The sequence below is a fragment of the Protopterus annectens genome, chromosome 4.part0, assembly GCF_019279795.1.
Source record: "Protopterus annectens isolate FY-2018-M chromosome 4.part0, PAN1.0, whole genome shotgun sequence".
NCBI classification, from domain to species: domain Eukaryota; kingdom Metazoa; phylum Chordata; order Ceratodontiformes; family Protopteridae; genus Protopterus; species Protopterus annectens.
Window position 1 is genome coordinate 1,549,688,090 of NC_056733.1, and position 19,958 is coordinate 1,549,708,047.

Below are 19,958 nucleotides of genomic sequence, written 5' to 3' on the forward strand. Positions count from 1 at the left end.
GAAATTTGGTAGTAGTATTATTTTAATTAATGTTAGTCTGTCTTCAAAGGTAAAATAATGTTTATTCCAGTTATCTATGAGATTTGTGACTGAGTTTGTTAAATTGTTGTAATTTATAGAGACTGTTTCTTTGAGATTTGAGTTAAAGCAAATACCTACATATTTAATTTATGCAATATCCCAGTTAAAGTGTTTGTAAGTTCTCATTTTAGTAGTTACACTTTTATTTATTAGGAGAACCTCTTACACTTTTATTTAATAGGAAAATCTGGGTTTTGTTATGGTTAAATTTTAATCCTGATACATTTTCAAATGTGACTAGAGCATTAAGTTGGTAATCTAAGGATATTTCAATGTCCCCACTAGTTAGTGATAAATCATCAGCAAACAACTGAATCTTTGGGGAAATGTCTCTATTGAGGTTATAACCTTTAATATGTGCATACTTTCTGATATAATTATCCAATGGTTCTATAGCAAGAGCAAAAATTAAGGGGGAAAGTGGACGGCCTTGTTTTATATGTTTTATGAGTTTAAAGGTAGACGATAGGAAGGAAACTATCTTTATTAAAGAGACAGACCCCAGGATTCACGAAACTCCATGCACGAGTAAGACTATTCTTGCACAGAGTGGTTTGTGTCCATTTAGAATAGCAGCGCACCTTGCATATGCATGAAGGCATTCTGCTATTTAATCTAAATGGGCATGAACCAGGAATGAGCACAGGGGGTGTGTGTCAGCAGTGCCTGCACATGTAACACACCCCTTTCACTCTGAAAGTGCTGTACAGCACTTTGTGACACAGATGAGTGTCAGGCTATATAATATTAGAGCCTGGCTCTAATATTATATAATAAATCAGTGTCCACAGACACTGAAATGCAAGTAGCTAACATTTCAGTGCCCGCTGACACTGGAAAAAAAAAACAAAACAAAACACAAACACCTAGAAGACAGCAGCCTTCAAGTGCACACCCATGAATGCATGCACTCTTGCCCTACATGCATGGAAGCAGTAAGGCAAGAGGAAAGCAATAAAAATTTAAAAAATGTAATTTCTTTTTCATCAAATACATCTGAAAATTAAGCAGTGCGCAGCTTGTTTGTGTGGTGTGCCACTATGCTTAGCCTGGGTGAAATCCTGAAAATGATAGACAAGTGCTACTGTGATAAAAAACATCACCAAACAGCTGTAGTGTAGTGGTACTGTCATGATTTAGCATGTATAATATGCTTGGTTTGAATCCCCCCTCTGCCAATTTATTTAAAAACTTTTAATGAAATTGAATGATAGATGTCAATCATATGGCTCATGTATAGCACAGTAGGGGTGGAAATATGTAAAATATAACTGTAAAAAGAACTTTATAAATTTATTGAAAAAAAAATAGATTTAAGGAATGCTTTGCTAGTATACACATTGCTTACCGGCTTTCAGCTCTGCTTATCTGTTGTAGGCGTATTTCAGCATATAACAACCGGCCAATCAAGAAAAAGTATGGGAAAACTGCCCTATTTAAACTGCACAGGTGGGAATACAGCCATAACCATTTGGGATTGCTCACAAAAGGACCAAAATGGCTGGTGTTGGTAAAGGTGTTTGCTTCAGAGTGCAATGTTGGGGCATCCAGGAGTCCAGGGTCATGGTTGGGCTCCTAGTAAAAAAACATGTTGGCAGGCTGCTGCAGGGCCAGTACCAGGGGGTCACAGTACAAAGTGGAGGCCTGAGACCAGCTTGCATGCGATCTCACCAGTACCACTGGCATACACCAGACTGGTGAGCAGGTATGTCACCACCATAATGACCTGAAGTGGGGGACGGGTGCACTCTTGCACCAGTGGATCCAAGAAGCCTGAGCGCAGGATGTCCCAACTGTCTGTAAGTATGCATTCTTATGTATCTCTAAGTATGGAAAAAGTTCAACTTGTGAATGTGCAGGTGTGATTAATGTGTGATATCACCCCATACAGCTGTTGCGGAGAGGTCCCAGAATGTTGAGGCTCATGCCCAGTGACTGGCCCGGCTACGTCGGCAGTATGGTGAGTACAGTAAGAAATCAAAATTATAGTAATGTTAGTACTGCCTGTATATATAATTGTGCTGTAAAAGTCAGGAATAAATGCCTATGTCAGGCTGCCAGCATTACAATGGAGTATTCCCAGCTGCTGTGTAATACAGATGTCAGTAGAAATCAAGGTACAATACAATATGCAGGAGAGGAATATAAGAATATGCATGCGTGTGTCTGAGTGAACCTGCCAAGAAAGTGCCATGTCAGGGCTACTGTAACACTTAGAAATGAAAAGCATTCCCCTATGCAGATCATGTAGAAATAGTAATTGTGGATTTCTGAGTTGTACACAGATATGTATGTCAAAACTAATAATAAAGTTGATGCCAAACACTGGTGTGTGTCATCTCACTTGTACCTGAAAAATAGAAATGTGTATGCCCTGCAGAATGCATTAACTGAAGTGAACTGAGTTAGCACTGCTTATCTGTATACTTTAGAATGAGCATGTCAAATGAGTGAAAAAAGCAACAGTACATATTTACATCAGAATGTGTTTTACTTGTTTGCCTGCCAGCATTGTCTTGCATTAACCTTTCAATTTCAGCTGTATGTAGCTGTGACTGTACTGAAAAATGTATAAGGCTAACAGGTGCAGACAAAACCTACACTGTGTACTCAGGAATCTAAATTGCAGTATGTACTTGTAAAACAGGCAAATGTGCAATCCAGCTAATGTGCACATGTTTTACAAACAGTGACACCAATGTCTGTTGTGTAATGCATAATTTGTACTGAAAATGGGAAACAAATAATGCAACATGTCATAATAAATGTACTGTGCACAAAAATATGTACTAGATAGAAATGTCACAAGCAACACACAACACCTCCCCAGTAGCTCAGTCTGATAAGGACTAGGCCTGTAACTCAAGTTTGCACACACACCAGGGTTGAAATCCAGAGACCACCACTAACATCTCAGTCTGGTTCTATAGTTGTGAACTGCAATCTGAATAGAATAGATAATGTACTGCAACACATACACTTTCCACACAGGGCACACAGGTAAAGAAATTTGAATAGAAAAACTAGTATGATGTGTATAACTATGAAAAGTGTACAATTGCTGCATTGGTTAGCCCCTGTCCTACAAATAGATGAAGCTAGACATCCACACTCTGCAGTCTGGTCCAGACAAGCCCCTCAAGTGTCACACTGTCATGGATAGTTTCCCCAGTTGCCAAGAAACCTGCACACAGAGAATGTCACAGTAGATGTATGTGACAGGCACAACACGCACACTCCAGGGCCTGCAGCTAATATGTGAATCTGAAATATGTGTAGAAACACCAATGTAATGTGCACACAGTTCATCTGCACAGGGCCCACAGGTAAAGAAATTGGTATAGAAACAGGTCTGATGTGTACAACTAAAATAAGGGTACAATTGTCCTCTTGATATCTACAGCTGTTGATGTGCTGTAGCAGCCCCATGGACCTGGTAGAGTGTAAGTGTGGTTAGAATTTAGAGTAGTGAATAGTAGTGTACTGACAAATATACTTGATAGCATTTGTCAATTGAATTTGTTCCCTTTCCCCACTACTTAAATGATCCAACCATCACACTGAAACCAACATTGGTATGTTCCCAAACAAACCTCTATGGTTGGGACCATTGTTCAATTTGGTTTATCATTGTTTAAACTGTGTGCATATTAATATTTCCTGTTGAATAATTACTTTATTGCCTGCAACACATACCACTAACTGACATGCTGTTGCAACCCTGAATGCCATTCCATATATGCATGGATTCTGTTTGCTATGGCACTGTTATAATTGCACTGTTTTGGGTAAATGGGAATATCCATGCATGCTATTTTGACTAATGCTGTAATGTGTTGTGCATGACTAACCGATATTCATTGTTAATTTCAACACCATAGCACATACGGGAAGGCAGATCCCAGCGGATCTGCCTCTCCCACCCCACCTAGCTGAGGCACTGTGTCCCAGCACATCTGGGACCCAACCCAGACCTCCATCATCTGCTGGTCCTGCACCACTCTTGGGTGGAACCACTGCAAAGGATGGGGCTCACCCCCCGCAAGTGGGTGCAGTGAGGATGTTGTCACCCGGGACGAGGTCTTTGGCCTGGTGTGCAGTGTTCTCCAGATGGAGCTGGATGACTGCCTGCACTAGGTGTAGGGCAGGCTGGTGCAGCTAGAGGGGAAGGTGGCCCCTCCAGTCCAGTCTCCAGCACAACCACCTTTGGGGCTGTGAAGTAGTAGTTGTGACTGCCATCGGGTGGGGACATCAGTGTCACTACTACCATATGTGGGGCTCATGAGCCTTGGATTCCCAACCACCCTCTCCATCAAGGTGTTTACCCCCCATGTATCATACATCCCCCCTGCCTGCTGTCTTGTCTCTCTTGTCTGTCTGCAAATGCAACCTCTCCTACCAAAGCACCCTCACCACACTTACCTATAATCCTTCTTTAACATCCCACACTCACCTTAAACAAAAAAGGGCATCTGTCCCACAAAAAAAAATCACATCCCAATAGTTCTGCATTTCATCCAGCATGTACCCATCACTCACTCTAACCCTACCAATCATCCATATTGTATGATGCCCACACACCTCACTATAGGCTGTGAGGCTACAAATTCTAAATTGCCCACATTGTAAGCAGCTGTTGCTGCCAAAGAAATGCAGAGCTATGGTCCTTTCCTACACAAGTCCTGCACATCCCTACCTGTTCCTCCTCTTGTTTGTCCCCTTGTTTGCCCCAATTTCATCACTTTCCTATCTCCCTTTTTTTTACTTTCTTTATTTGACATTAGCATGGGTTTAAGCAGCCATAAGTGGGCGTAAGCAAAACTGAGCTCAAGTAAGCATTGCTTAGCTCTGCACAAACCCACACAAACCAACTTACAATGGCTTTAAAGTGCCCTAATCACTCTGTCTCCAACAGCCCCTATTCTGCCCAGCAACAAAACAATCAGTCCTTGCAAGTCTCAAACCCAGGACTCTGCACATTACAGCCAAAATGATTTACTACTAAGCCATTTAAGATGCAAATAAAAATGGATGTTTTCACAAACATATGCAGCACAGTCATTCAACAGTAGTAGAAATGTAGCTATATATGTAGATGCAGTTATGTATATATATATATATATATATATATATATATATATATATATATATATATATATATAAAATATATACACACATACACACACACACACACATATATATATATATATATATATATATATATATATATATATATACATCTATATATATATATATATATATATATATATATATATATATATCTACATATATATGTCTATATAGATATATATATATATATAATATAATATATATAGATATACATAATATATATATATATATATATATATATATATATATATATATATATGTATATACATATATAAAGAAAAAAAAAAAAAATATATATATATATATATATATATATATATATATATATATATACATAAATGTGTATTGCGTTTGCACATTGGATCCACACTCTGAACCTCTCACTGCAAAACATCTAACCAAAGGTACTATTAATGGAGGTGAAGAGGCCCAAAATAACTACCTCTTGTAATTATTGATATCATCCCATCCTCCACAGCTGAACAGATCTGCCTTGCAACAGAATAACCAACACTTGCAACTCTCAAACCCAGGACCCTGCACAACATCGCAACAAGTTAACAGTAAGCCATCTCAGCTGTACGATGTCAGGATATCACTAACATATCATGCAGAACAGTCTGTCTACCATAGGGAATGCACAATGTGGAAGCAGTGAACATTCCAAGTTGTTTTTTGTTTAAATAATTTGTTTAACTGTTGTAGGCTACACACTAAAGTGCGATAGCCTTTTCTGATTGTTCGTAGTCGTTTAAAGCTGTTTTAAGTGTATTTTTTACTGTTTTGGCTTGTCTTTTCAAAAAACAAAAAAATGTCCTTGTTTCCTAGCTTTTTAAGCTAGTATAGTCCAGTTTTCAGGCTAATGCTGAATTCAGGGCTGTGATACTAGTTTCTGAGATGCCCATACCTTACTTGGATAGTAGGAAGTTTCTCTGTTCACCTGTGAGAGAGGGGAGCTTTGAGCAACCTATCTCTCCATGGAGGAGTGGTTCCAGCCCAGAAGTTAGTAGTTTATTGGCCATTTTGGGTTAATTTCTATTTCTTTCATTTCCCTACTATAAAAAATGTGTTTGCATGGTTTTGTGCACCAGGCAGTGCCAGTTAGCTACGGTTAAATTATTCCAGGCTTCAATAAGTCTCCTCTTCAGTTTTTCCCTTGAACCTAGTCTAATTCTCAACCTAAGCACTCAAAAAGCATCTTATAGCCCAGTGCTTGCTCAGACCTAATAGCAAGCACTAATATACCCTGACACTGATTGCCTAGCAGGGCAAGGCTCTTTATTCACCCCTCACCAACCAAGCGATTAAGCAGCTCACCCTACCATCCAGGCATGACCAAAGGGCAACTTCAGGTGCACTGTCCAGTCCAGCTGGTGAATCTGGGTATCCTGAGGCAATGTTACAACTGCCTCATGTACACAGATAACCCTCTCCTCCTACCACAAGACACTAACATATGCAAGAGATGTAATTATACAGCCAAACTGGAAGCTAAGCTGTCTCCACCCAAGACTGGAACAGACAGTCAAGAGGAGAAGGTTAACACTTGCACCACACCTCCAGCCGCACACAGACCTACTAAAACAGCACTGGCAAAAAATACACATAAATACACAAAATCATACTCTGAGGTTCTAAATAAAAACCTGCAAAAGCATCAGAGACCTCCAAAGCAGACACCCAAACAACCTGCACTTCCCGTCACATACCAGACAGCACATAAAACACAAAATCAGTGTGCCACACAATCACAGCCCTTAAGGTGAAATAACATACCTAACACACTAGTAATAGGTGACTCTATAGTCAGGCACACTGATGTCCCACTCACTAGGCTGGACAAGCAGAAGGTTACTGCTAGCTGCCTGTCGGGAGCCAGAATCTGCCATATAACACAAACACTCAGGTCAATCCAGAACAAGTACAACTATGACTGTGTCATTGTTTATGTTGGTGTGAATGACCTGAGATGTACCTCCCTGGACTACATGAAAAGAGACATAGAAGAGCTCTCTAATCATGCAGCCCAGGCTGGTATGACCCTGACCCTGAGTAGCATCCTGCCCTCTCCAAGAATGATACCTCAGTATAAAGAAAAAATGATCAATTTCAACAATTAGCTAAGCTTCTGGTGTCATTCAAAGGGGATCCAGTGTCTGTCAGCCTGGGACGGCATGCTCGACAAGCCGTGGTGCTTCACAAGAGATGGCTTGCACCTGTCACCCTTAGACTTTCGAATACTGACCAAGGCTCTTGCTACCCCCATAGTGCCTTTTTTAGGCAAGGCTCAAAAGTCAAACCCACCTCCATAAACAGCACAATTAACAAAAAACTGAGGGTTATGCTACTTAAAGCCAGGAGTTTAAATCTCAAAATGCACGCACTTGAAGTACTCCTCAGTATGGAGAACACTGACATCTGTGCAATAACTGAAATCTGGTTCAAGGCTCCAGAGAGCACCCCAGCACTACCGGGCTACAACTCATATCACACATTTTGGCCACAGAACACGGACCGAAACTCAAAAAGGAGGGGGTGTATCCATATTCATCAAGGATACCTACACCTCCAGGTTAGTGGCGCAGCATGACACCTCTTAGATCATCCATGTGCAACTAATATAGGGCAAATATGCAATGCAAATTGTGGCCTGCTACAGATCACCCTCCATGACCCAGGACCACCACTCCACCTTTCTGGAGACAATGGAAAACATGAAGGTCCTACCGAACACCCTGATATTTGATGATTTCAATTACCCTACCATTCTCTGGGAAAACTACTCAAGTACAAATTCCCAGGCCCAGCGCTTCATGGAATTCATCAACTCAAACACTCTGGATCAGCTGGTAAACTCCCCTACCTGAGGTGATAACATATTGGACATAGTCATCACCAACATGAGTGACAGGTGTTCCACACCGGAGATCAACCCGTCACTGGTTAGATCAGACCATAAACTAATCACTCTGGATGTCCACACCCCACCACCACCCCCAACTAAGGAAACCACATAAAAAAACTTTTCTAAAGCAAACTTCACCTTACTTAAGACAAAGGTGCTAAGTTTCACAGACTCCACCCTAAAGGATAATGCTGCCCAAGATGCAGAGACCTTTACAAATGCACTCTATGAGCACCTAAAAGGATGCATGGATCATGCCATCCCTAGCAAAACCAAGACCCATTCATCTAAGAGAAGGAAACCAGTTTGGTGAACCCCTGCAATAAACAGGCTATACAATAGAAGAATGAAACTAGTTCAGAAAAAAAGCAAATCCCAGGAAGGAAAGGCATCCCTGATCAGTATCAGTAAGAAACTAAGGTCCCTCATGAAATCATCCAAGGCTAACTTTGAACAAAAAAATAGCGAAGGATTCAAAAGATAACCACAAAGCCTTCTTTAGCTATGTTAAGAATCTAAGTGGCAACTTGCAGATATGAACTGAACTAGTGCAAAATAGCACAAAATGTAATGAACCTACTGATATTGCCAACATCCTGGCAGATAGATTCAGTGCAAACTTCACCCCCCTCTCACCTCCAAAAGGGCCCACAACAATACTGGAAAAGTGTAGTGTCCCAAAAATCACAGATGCACAGGTGAAAACAGCCCTTTCAAAAGCCAAAAACACAGCGTCAATGGGACCAGATGGTGTCCCAGGCTGCGTCTTGCACGAACTACAGAACAAACTAACCACCCACCTAAACAGGCTGTTCAACCTCAGCCTCTCCACAGGCTACATGCCCATAGAATGGTGCACAGCAACATTTATTCCTCTCCACAAAGGAGGGGCCACAACTGACCCTGGTAACTATTGCCCCATAAGGCTGACTAGCCTGGTCTGCATGGCTATTGAGCGAATCATCATGGAACTCATTAACAAAGACATTGGGAACCTCCAAACACTTGACCCAACCCAGTTCGGCTTTGTTAAGGGCAGATCATGCCTACTAAACCTGGTTGACTTCTTCAACACAGTCACCAAGGCCATAGACAAGAGAAAGATGGTTCACACAGCCTACCTTGACCTCGCCAAGGCTTTCGACACCATTCCCCACTCGGGTATTACAGAAAAACTTAACAGCCTGAACATAAACCCCTACATCACGAGATGGGTTGCCAACTGGCTTACAGACAGAACTCACACAGTAAGAATAGTGGGCTCCAGGTCCGACTCTAAACCAGTCAAAAGTGGTATCCCACAAGGCTCGGTTCTGGGACACCTACTGTTCGGTATATACTTCTCAGAAGTACAGACAATCATAGGAGGACTATGGCTAACCACGTTCACCAATGACTACAAACTGGGAGCCATAATTGACTCTCCAGCTGACATGGACATCCTCCAAAAGGGCCTTACTGAGACGGACACCTGTGTTAAAGTAGGGAAATCAACAAAAAAAGAATACCCAGCAAAAACAAACGAAGCAGGCACCCAAAAACTCCAAATGGATAAAAGTAAACGTATTTATTAATATAAACGTTTTCGCTCCTAGCCAAGACTTAGAGCTTCTTCAGACAATACAAAAATAGCGCCAAATGACTTTTGTATACAATATACATGATGTCATTTCCTGACCAACGATAAATTTAACATTTAAAGGGACAACAGTTTTAAAAAACATATATAAGAATAAAATATATGTTAAAAGCTTACATCTTTCACCGTATAATATGAATTATATAGGTACCTCATAAAACCACTTTTATATTTTAATATTTGAATGTCAATGGAACCCATAATTTATGTTACCTCCACATAGTACCTAGTACTAAATTTAAAACAATGTTTTAAAACGTACCAATCCCAAACATACAAATTGCTTAAGATATTAAGCCTAAATGATATCTTTATAAAATGTTAGGCATTTTCTTTATAGGAAAACATGCTCACCATCCTCATAATAAATATACACATATGAAGACACTTAACACCACCAAAAAGCCAATAAATCCTACATGAGAATTTGTTACAAAATATTTATATATGTACAAAGTATCCCCTACATTTTTTAGGACTTCTTGAATAAGAAGATGGTATCAGGCCCTAAGATAACTTTTGTATTTAAGAATAATAGATATATTACACAAGTCGTTTAGACCAGGTGGGGAAAAGGCATTCAATAGTAGCTGCCATTCTAATTCCTTTAATTCTAAAAGAAGTGATTGGGGGCCCCCCCTAACCCCTACTTTCACACCATCAATTCCCATAAAGGAGAAACTATGTCCTATATTATCTAATACATGCTTAGAAAGTGCGTTGTCCATTTTTTTGTTTTTCATGGCATAGTTGTGTTCAGAACACGGTCCCGCAATCTGCGGTCCGTCTTTCCGACATAAAATGCCGGACAACAGTTACAAAGCGCAATGTAAATAATAGACTTTGATTCACAATAAAACTTCTGTCTGATGTAGAATTTATCACCCCTAATCATGAACGAATTTCCTGTTCTTAAGAGCCTACACCAGTTACAGAACCCACACGCAAATGTGCCAGTCTGCCTAGGCGCCTCAGGGGGTATATTTTCATTTTGTAAGAGTTCTTTCAAATTTTTACCTCTCTTAAATGTGAACCCAGGAAAGACACCTAGAATGTCAAAAAGGTAACTGTTATTAGTGATGAATTCCCAATTTTTCTTAACTATGTTGCACATGCTATGGATGTGTTTATTATAGGTTAAAATAAACCTATTTTTAAAGTCCACAGTAGAGGTGCAAAGGCTATGATTTATATTAATCTTGTCAATCAAAGGGGGATTTTCTACATCTTCACTTAAAGTTAATTCCAGGTCTATATGATTACGGTCATTTATTCGCATAATGCCTTGTAAGAGTGGCTGGTAAAACCCTGTATTCCTTTTGAAAGAGACCTCGTCTATGAGGTTGTCCAAAAGCTCAATAGGGTACCCCCTATTTTGAAACATGTCTCTAAGGGTACTACACTCTTCTTCAAAGTCAACAAGGGTACTACACATACGTGTTGCTCTTACTAATTGCCCCTTGAAGATGGACTTCTTCTGATTCAAAGGGTGGTTACTCGAGAAATGAAGGAAGGCATTACAATAAGTATTCTTCCTATAGATTTTAGAGCGAAAACAGTTGTTTTGAATGTCTTTTGTAAGTTTCACATCTAAATAATCAACTTCACATGTTGAAAAATTATGAGTGAATGTTAAAAAAGAACATGATTCATTCATATAATTCACTAGGTTGATTGCCATTTCAGAGTTCCCATCAAGAAGGACAAAGGCGTCGTCTAAAAACCTAGTGTAGTATATTGAAGTCTCCTTAAAGGGAAGATGTTTAAATAGAAAATTCTTTTCCCAATAGGCCACCACTAGGTTCGCCACACTCCCACCACATGGTGATCCCATAGCGATACCCCTTTTCTGTATGTAATGCTCATTATTAAAAATGAAAAAGTTTGATGACAAAATGATGTCAAGTAACGTGGTGACCACATAAATCTCGTCCTTTGGAGCCTTCATGTCAATCAACATTAATTCAACCCATTCCAAAGCTTCCAGGTGTGGTATAGAGGTGTACAAATCAACCACATCGATGGTAAGGAAGCTATAGGAAGGGTTGAACGGCATGGTGTTGATAGCTTCCAAAAAGGACCATGAATCTTTGCAAATTTGAGGAAGTGTTTTAAGATATTTGCATAAAATGTGGTCAACCACCTTAGCACTGGGGTGGGTGATGCAACATCTCCCATCAACCAGTGCACGCATAGGGGGATCCTCTAAGCTTTTATGTATCTTGGGGATACCAAACATGATGGGAACTCTAGGGAAAGATATATTGATGTAATCAAATGTATCTATATCTATCTTCCCTTCGATAAATAAGTCTCTCAAGTAACCTTTAATTCTATTATATTGACCTGTAGTTTCATTCACAGAAGACTTCCCATAAGCTGGGGAGTCTAAAATTCTAAGCATTTTCGAGACATAGTCAGCCTTATCTAGGATGACCAAGCCCCCTCCCTTGTCGGGTTTGATAACTCTAATTGAAGAGTTACACAAATTTTTCAAACAACTCCTTTGCTCAGAGGTGATATTACTATTGGTGTCAAACCATCCTATTTGCTTAAACAAATATCTAAGATCCAATTCACAGGCATACTCAAATGATTGTAACGTAGGGTGGAGCGGGGGATTGAACACACTAAGCAGTTTAAAAGGTGGTTTTTCATTACATGTTCCACCATTAAACAATACTTTTAAATTCATACTGCGTACAAAACATTTGAGGTCCATCAATAATTTAGGCAAACTGATTTTTTGATCAGGAACAAAGGTTAGCCCGAGGGCCAAGAGTTCAATCAAGTCTTGTTCAATTTTAATATCAGAGAAATTATAAACAAAAAAATCTCCTTTGATATTTGACAAGATGATAGGCTTCTGAATTTCATATGATGTTACAGGGCTAAGAGGGGCCTCATTTAAACTTTCTTCGAGTTCTTCTGTTGATGAAAGTTCTTCCGCCCTAAAAAAGGTTTTGAATTCCCTTTATAATTGGGCCGGAATCCTTGGTTGGTATAAGAAGCTTTTATCCTATTGCTTCTTCTCGGTTGTTGGGAAGAAGGCCCTTCATCCCCGTCATCAAGTTCTTGATGGAATTCATCGATAGTATTCAAAGGAAATTCACCATTTTTGTCCCTGGTATCCTGATTTTTGTTTCATTTTCCTTTTGATTTTAGGCCCATTGACGTGTTTAACTAAATTAGGGTAAGCCAGCTCATTAGAATAAGCTAGCCGATCTCTTGCCAGTTTTTTGCCCTTATTCATTTTTAGTTTAGTTAACAATCCATCAATACTTTCAAAAATACGGGAATAATCATATTTGTACCGTAAAAAATTAATGTCTGCCTTGATCAACTCATTTAAGTTGTTGGATTCAATTAGTAGTGTTTCAATTTGTTTTTCATAATGGTTAGCCATAAGGTCAAGTAATTCCATTCCTTGTTTATTGAACAGGTTGGTTAAATCAGCAATAAACCCAGTATCAATAAATAAATTTGTGGGGGCAAAGGAATTCCTTAACCCCTTTGGTACAAGTTTTTCCTTTAAACATTGTCTAAAGTAAGAAACTTCCAATTGAAGTTTCTTAATTTTAAGCATTTTGATGTCAAGAAGTTTCAAATTAGCAGTAATACAACTTTCTTGATTACCTGCAGTATCCGAACCAGAAGTCGGCGAAGTGATGGTGGTTGGTGGACCGAAAAAGAAACTTTCAGTATTCCTCACCCATTGCCCAAAAATGGGTTCGCCAATAAACCCCGGACAGCTTTAAACCCTAAAACTCCGGTGTTGTTCGAGTCTAGGAATAGCCCGCAAACCGGCGTTCCTTTTTCTAGTGACTCCAACAATCTTGCTAACCTGTTGTCTAAATTAACGCAACGGTTGGACTCACTAAATACACGACTGGATTGCTTGGAAAACAGTCGAGCGCCGATGTTACCAAATACCAACGTTTTGCAACTGAGTGGTAACTATGCGAGACCGGACAGTGTTCCAGTCTCTTCAATTCAACCTGGACAAGTGTTTCGTTCATCAAACACCATGGAGGGTGTTAATTCTGCTAACCAGTCTACGGAATTGAGGTTTTCTACCTCACTAAGCCAGGAACATGCTATGAGCAACCATGGGAGATCGGAAGGTTGCTCCACCTGTTCCATTCAGCCGGGACAGATTCCAGGTCCATCTGTTGCCTCCGAGGTCTTCAATACCAGTGGGGTGCTTGTGGAACAAAGCATATCAAATTCACGGAGGCAAGAACAAGTTAATACTGTGTCCGATGTCTTTGAATTGAGCAACCACGCACCGAATGGTGGGAACAGCAATTCTTTAGTCCTGAACAGCCGTCCGGGGTTTATTGGCGAACCCATTTTTGGGCAATGGGTGAGGAATACTGAAAGTTTCTTTTTCGGTCCACCAACCACCATCACTTCGCCGACTTCTGGTTCGGATACTGCAGGTAATCAAGAAAGTTGTATTACTGCTAATTTGAAACTTCTTGACATCAAAATGCTTAAAATTAAGAAACTTCAATTGGAAGTTTCTTACTTTAGACAATGTTTAAAGGAAAAACTTGTACCAAAGGGGTTAAGGAATTCCTTTGCCCCCACAAATTTATTTATTGATACTGGGTTTATTGCTGATTTAACCAACCTGTTCAATAAACAAGGAATGGAATTACTTGACCTTATGGCTAACCATTATGAAAAACAAATTGAAACACTACTAATTGAATCCAACAACTTAAATGAGTTGATCAAGGCAGACATTAATTTTTTACGGTACAAATATGATTATTCCCGTATTTTTGAAAGTATTGATGGATTGTTAACTAAACTAAAAATGAATAAGGGCAAAAAACTGGCAAGAGAGCGGCTTATTCTAATGAGCTGGCTTACCCTAATTTAGTTAAACACGTCAATGGGCCTAAAAATCAAAAGGAAAATGAAAACAAAAATCAGGATACCAGGGACAAAAATGGTGAATTTCCTTTGAATACTATCGATGAATTCCATCAAGAACTTGATGACGGGGATGAAGGGCCTTCTTCCCAACAACCGAGAAGAAGCAATAGGATAAAAGCTTCTTATACCAACCAAGGATTCCGGCCCAATTATAAAGGGAATTCAAAACCTTTTTTAGGGCGGAAGAACTTTCATCAACAGAAGAACTCGAAGAAAGTTTAAATGAGGCCCCTCTTAGCCCTGTAACATTATATGAAATTCAGAAGCCTATCATCTTGTCAAATATCAAAGGAGATTTTTTTGTTTATAATTTCTCTGATATTAAAATTGAACAAGACTTGATTGAACTCTTGGCCCTCGGCTAACCTTTGTTCCTGATCAAAAAATCAGTTTGCCTAAATTATTGATGGACCTCAAATGTTTTGTACGCAGTATGAATTTAAAAGTATTGTTTAATGGTGGAACATGTAATGAAAAACCACCTTTTAAACTGCTTAGTGTGTTCAATCCCCCGCTCCACCCTACGTTACAATCATTTGAGTATGCCTGTGAATTGGATCTTAGATATTTGTTTAAGCAAATAGGATGGTTTGACACCAATAGTAATATCACCTCTGAGCAAAGGAGTTGTTTGAAAAATTTGTGTAACTCTTCAATTAGAGTTATCAAACCCGACAAGGGAGGGGGCTTGGTCATCCTAGATAAGGCTGACTATGTCTCGAAAATGCTTAGAATTTTAGACTCCCCAGCTTATGGGAAGTCTTCTGTGAATGAAACTACAGGTCAATATAATAGAATTAAAGGTTACTTGAGAGACTTATTTATCGAAGGGAAGATAGATATAGATACATTTGATTACATCAATATATCTTTCCCTAGAGTTCCCATCATGTTTGGTATCCCCAAGATACATAAAAGCTTAGAGGATCCCCCTATGCGTGCACTGGTTGATGGGAGATGTTGCATCACCCACCCCAGTGCTAAGGTGGTTGACCACATTTTATGCAAATATCTTAAAACACTTCCTCAAATTTGCAAAGATTCATGGTCCTTTTTGGAAGCTATCAACACCATGCCGTTCAACCCTTCCTATAGCTTCCTTACCATCGATGTGGTTGATTTGTACACCTCTATACCACACCTGGAAGCTTTGGAATGGGTTGAATTAATGTTGATTGACATGAAGGCTCCAAAGGACGAGATTTATGTGGTCACCACATTACTTGACATCATTTTGTCATCAAACTTTTTCATTTTTAATAATGAGCATTACATACAGAAAAGGGGTATCGCTATGGGATCACCATGTGGTGGGAGTGTGGCGAACCTAGTGGTGGCCTATTGGGAAAAGAATTTTCTATTTAAACATCTTCCTTTAAGGAGACTTCAATATACTACACTAGGTTTTTAGACGACGCCTTTGTCCTTCTTGATGGGAACTCTGAAATGGCAATCAACCTAGTGAATTATATGAATGAATCATGTTCTTTTTTAACATTCACTCATAATTTTTCAACATGTGAAGTTGATTATTTAGATGTGAAACTTACAAAAGACATTCAAAACAACTGTTTTCGCTCCAAAATCTATAGGAAGAATACTTATTGTAATGCCTTCCTTCATTTCTCGAGTAACCACCCTTTGAATCAGAAGAAGTCCATCTTCAAGGGCAATTAGTAAGAGCAACACGTATGTGTAGTACCCTTGTTGACTTTGAAGAAGAGTGTAGTACCCTTAGAGACATGTTTCAAAATAGGGGGTACCCTATTGAGCTTTTGGACAACCTCATAGACGAGGTCTCTTTCAAAAGGAATACAGGGTTTTACCAGCCACTCTTACAAGGCATTATGCGAATAAATGACCGTAATCATATAGACCTGGAATTAACTTTAAGTGAAGATGTAGAAAATCACCTTTGATTGACAAGATTAATATAAATCATAGCCTTTGCACCTCTACTGTGGACTTTAAAAATAGGTTTATTTTAACCTATAATAAACACATCCATAGCATGTGCAACATAGTTAAGAAAAATTGGGAATTCATCACTAATAACAGTTACCTTTTTGACATTCTAGGTGTCTTTCCTGGGTTCTCATTTTAGAGACGTAAAATTTGAAAGAACTCTTACAAAATGAAAATATACCCCTGAGGCCTAGGCAGACTGGCACATTTATGTGGGTTCTGTAACTGGTGTAGGCTCTTAAGAACAGGAAATTCGTTCATGATTAGGGTGATAAATTCTACATCAGACAGAAGTTTTATTGTGAATCAAAGTCTATTATTTACATTGCGCTTTGTAACTGTTGTCCGGCATTTTATGTCGGAAAGACGGACCGCAGATTGCGGGACCGTGTTTACGAACACAACTATGCCATGAAAAACAAAAAAATGGACAACGCACTTTCTAAGCATGTATTAGATAATATAGGACATAGTTTCTCCTTTATGGGAATTGATGGTGTGAAAGTAGGGGTTAGGGGGGGCCCCCAATCACTTCTTTTAGAATTAAAGGAATTAGAATGGCAGCTACTATTGAATGCCTTTTCCCCACCTGGTCTAAACGACTTGTGTAATATATCTATTATTCTTAAATACAAAAGTTATCTTAGGGCCTGATACCATCTTCTTATTCAAGAAGTCCTAAAAAATGTAGGGGATACTTTGTACATATATAAATATTTTGTAACAAATTCTCATGTAGGATTTATTGGCTTTTTGGTGGTGTTAAGTGTCTTCATATGTGTATATTTATTATGAGGATGGTGAGCATGTTTTCCTATAAAGAAAATGCCTAACATTTTATAAAGATATCATTTAGGCTTAATATCTTAAGCAATTTGTATGTTTGGGATTGGTACGTTTTAAAACATTGTTTTAAATTTAGTACTAGGTACTATGTGGAGGTAACATAAATTATGGGTTCCATTGACATTCAAATATTAAAATATAAAAGTGGTTTTATGAGGTACCTATATAATTCATATTATACGGTGAAAGATGTAAGCTTTTAACATATATTTTATTCTTATATATGTTTTTTAAAACTGTTGTCCCTTTAAATGTTAAATTTATCGTTGGTCAGGAAATGACATCATGTATATTGTATACAAAAGTCATTTGGCGCTATTTTTGTATTGTCTGAAGAAGCTCTAAGTCTTGGCTAGGAGCGAAAACGTTTATATTAATAAATACGTTTACTTTTATCCATTTGGAGTTTTTGGGTGCCTGCTTCGTTTGTTTTTACCTGTGTTAAAGTCATGGCTTCAAGCTAAATGCCAAAAAATGCATTAGTCATCCCATTTGGGAAAAACTAAACACCCATGAATTACCACATTGGTGGCAGCCCCCTTAATACAGAAGAGGTAATAAGAGATCTGGGAACCCAGGTAGATAGTAATCTCTCCTTTGACAATCATATTGCCAAAGTATTTAGGAAATCCTTCTATGTGGTCCATCTAATTACTAAAGGGTTTGCATCTAGAAATAAAGAGGTTATAGTGCCCCTCTACTTGTCACTCATTAGACCCATCATAGAGTACAATGCCCCATTTGGGATGTACCTCACAAGATACTTTCAACAGCTGGAAAGACCACAAATGTACCTCACCAAGAGGATTACTGGCCTCAAACATATGTCCTATGCAGCCAGACTGGAAAAACTCTGGCTGTACTCAGTGGCATATCGCTTACTCAGAGGAGATCTCTGCCTGACTTACAAAGACATGTCCAACTCAAAATTGATGGACATGCTCCACCTAAAGAAATCCAAGTCACTGAGAGCCATGCGTGCTAGAGAGCTAAACCTCGCCACAACAATAAATAGAACATGCTGGAGGGATACATTCCTGTCACAGAGACTCCCCATGCTTTGGAACAAAATTCCAAATTACATCAGGCAGACCATCTCACTAACACTCTTCAAGAGAAACCTTGACGAGTGGATGGGTAACAGAAAATACACCCCTGGGATCACTTCATTGGCTCTGCTTGACAGAAGATCAGTTAATTAATCAATGGGGTGGCGAAAGCCGACACACTCTGGCTAGGCTCATAAATGCCCTTGAGCAGATAGCGTAGTACCTACCTATGAACCCATGAACCAATGATACATATACACACATACATATATACACACATATATCTATCTCTCTCTCTCTCTCTAAATATATATATATATATATATATATATATATATATATACACACACACACACACACACACACACACACACACACACACACACACACACACACACACACACACATAGACATATAAATATATTACTTATAGATATGTATAAGAAGAGTATATTTAGAGGGTGCACAGCATATCAAACAGCCAGTATTCCTACAGTAGCCACCTTTTAAAATGGCCACTGTTTGATTCTTTCCTACAGAAGACAATTATTGCATGAAACATATACCCGCAGACAAGTCAAAGGACATGACACCACACACAAGTTTCCATACATAGAAATGTTTATTTGTGTACTATTACAGTTGTATATGCCATTTCTTATAGCAGCTAGGTGTTTGAAATACATAATAACTGAGTAATGCAACTCTCAAACAAAATATTTGATGCAGTAATCTGAAAATATAACATATGTTGATGTCCAGGCTAAGGTCTTCAAGTAGTACAACAGTAAAAAAAAAAAAAAAACACTTGTCTTGAAGATAAGAACCAATCAACAATTATTAATTACAGATGTAGTTCAGCAGCCTCCAATTACACTCTGTACTCAACCCCTTGGGGGAAAAGAATTAAGTTGTCACAACAAAAAATGTATCTGTTACATAACAATGCTTAACTTAAAACATCACTATCACACTGACAAACAGAACTGTCTGTAAGACCGTAAGATCTAGCCCACCACTGTTCCCATGGTGAAATGCATGAAAATGTACAGCCATATACCTTCATGTGTCTTACTACTGATATCACTCACATGTTGTAACAGCCTAGGTTAAAAACAATTCATACTCCTCCCACATGAAATGTCTTACATGTGCATATAACAGTGTTTTACATACACTGACCTTTGGACTGTACAAGATCACACATATTTTCTCCAGCTGTAGCCCTCATATATATGGACCCTACCCAACATTTTGTGTGGGAGTCCACAACATCACTGGAATGATAGCAAGAATGCCAGTACTAAATAATGATACTACGTAACAACCTCTTACTGCATGACATCTGGACAAAGCCTGGTATATAGGTGGAGGACAGAGGCTGGAACACAGGGCC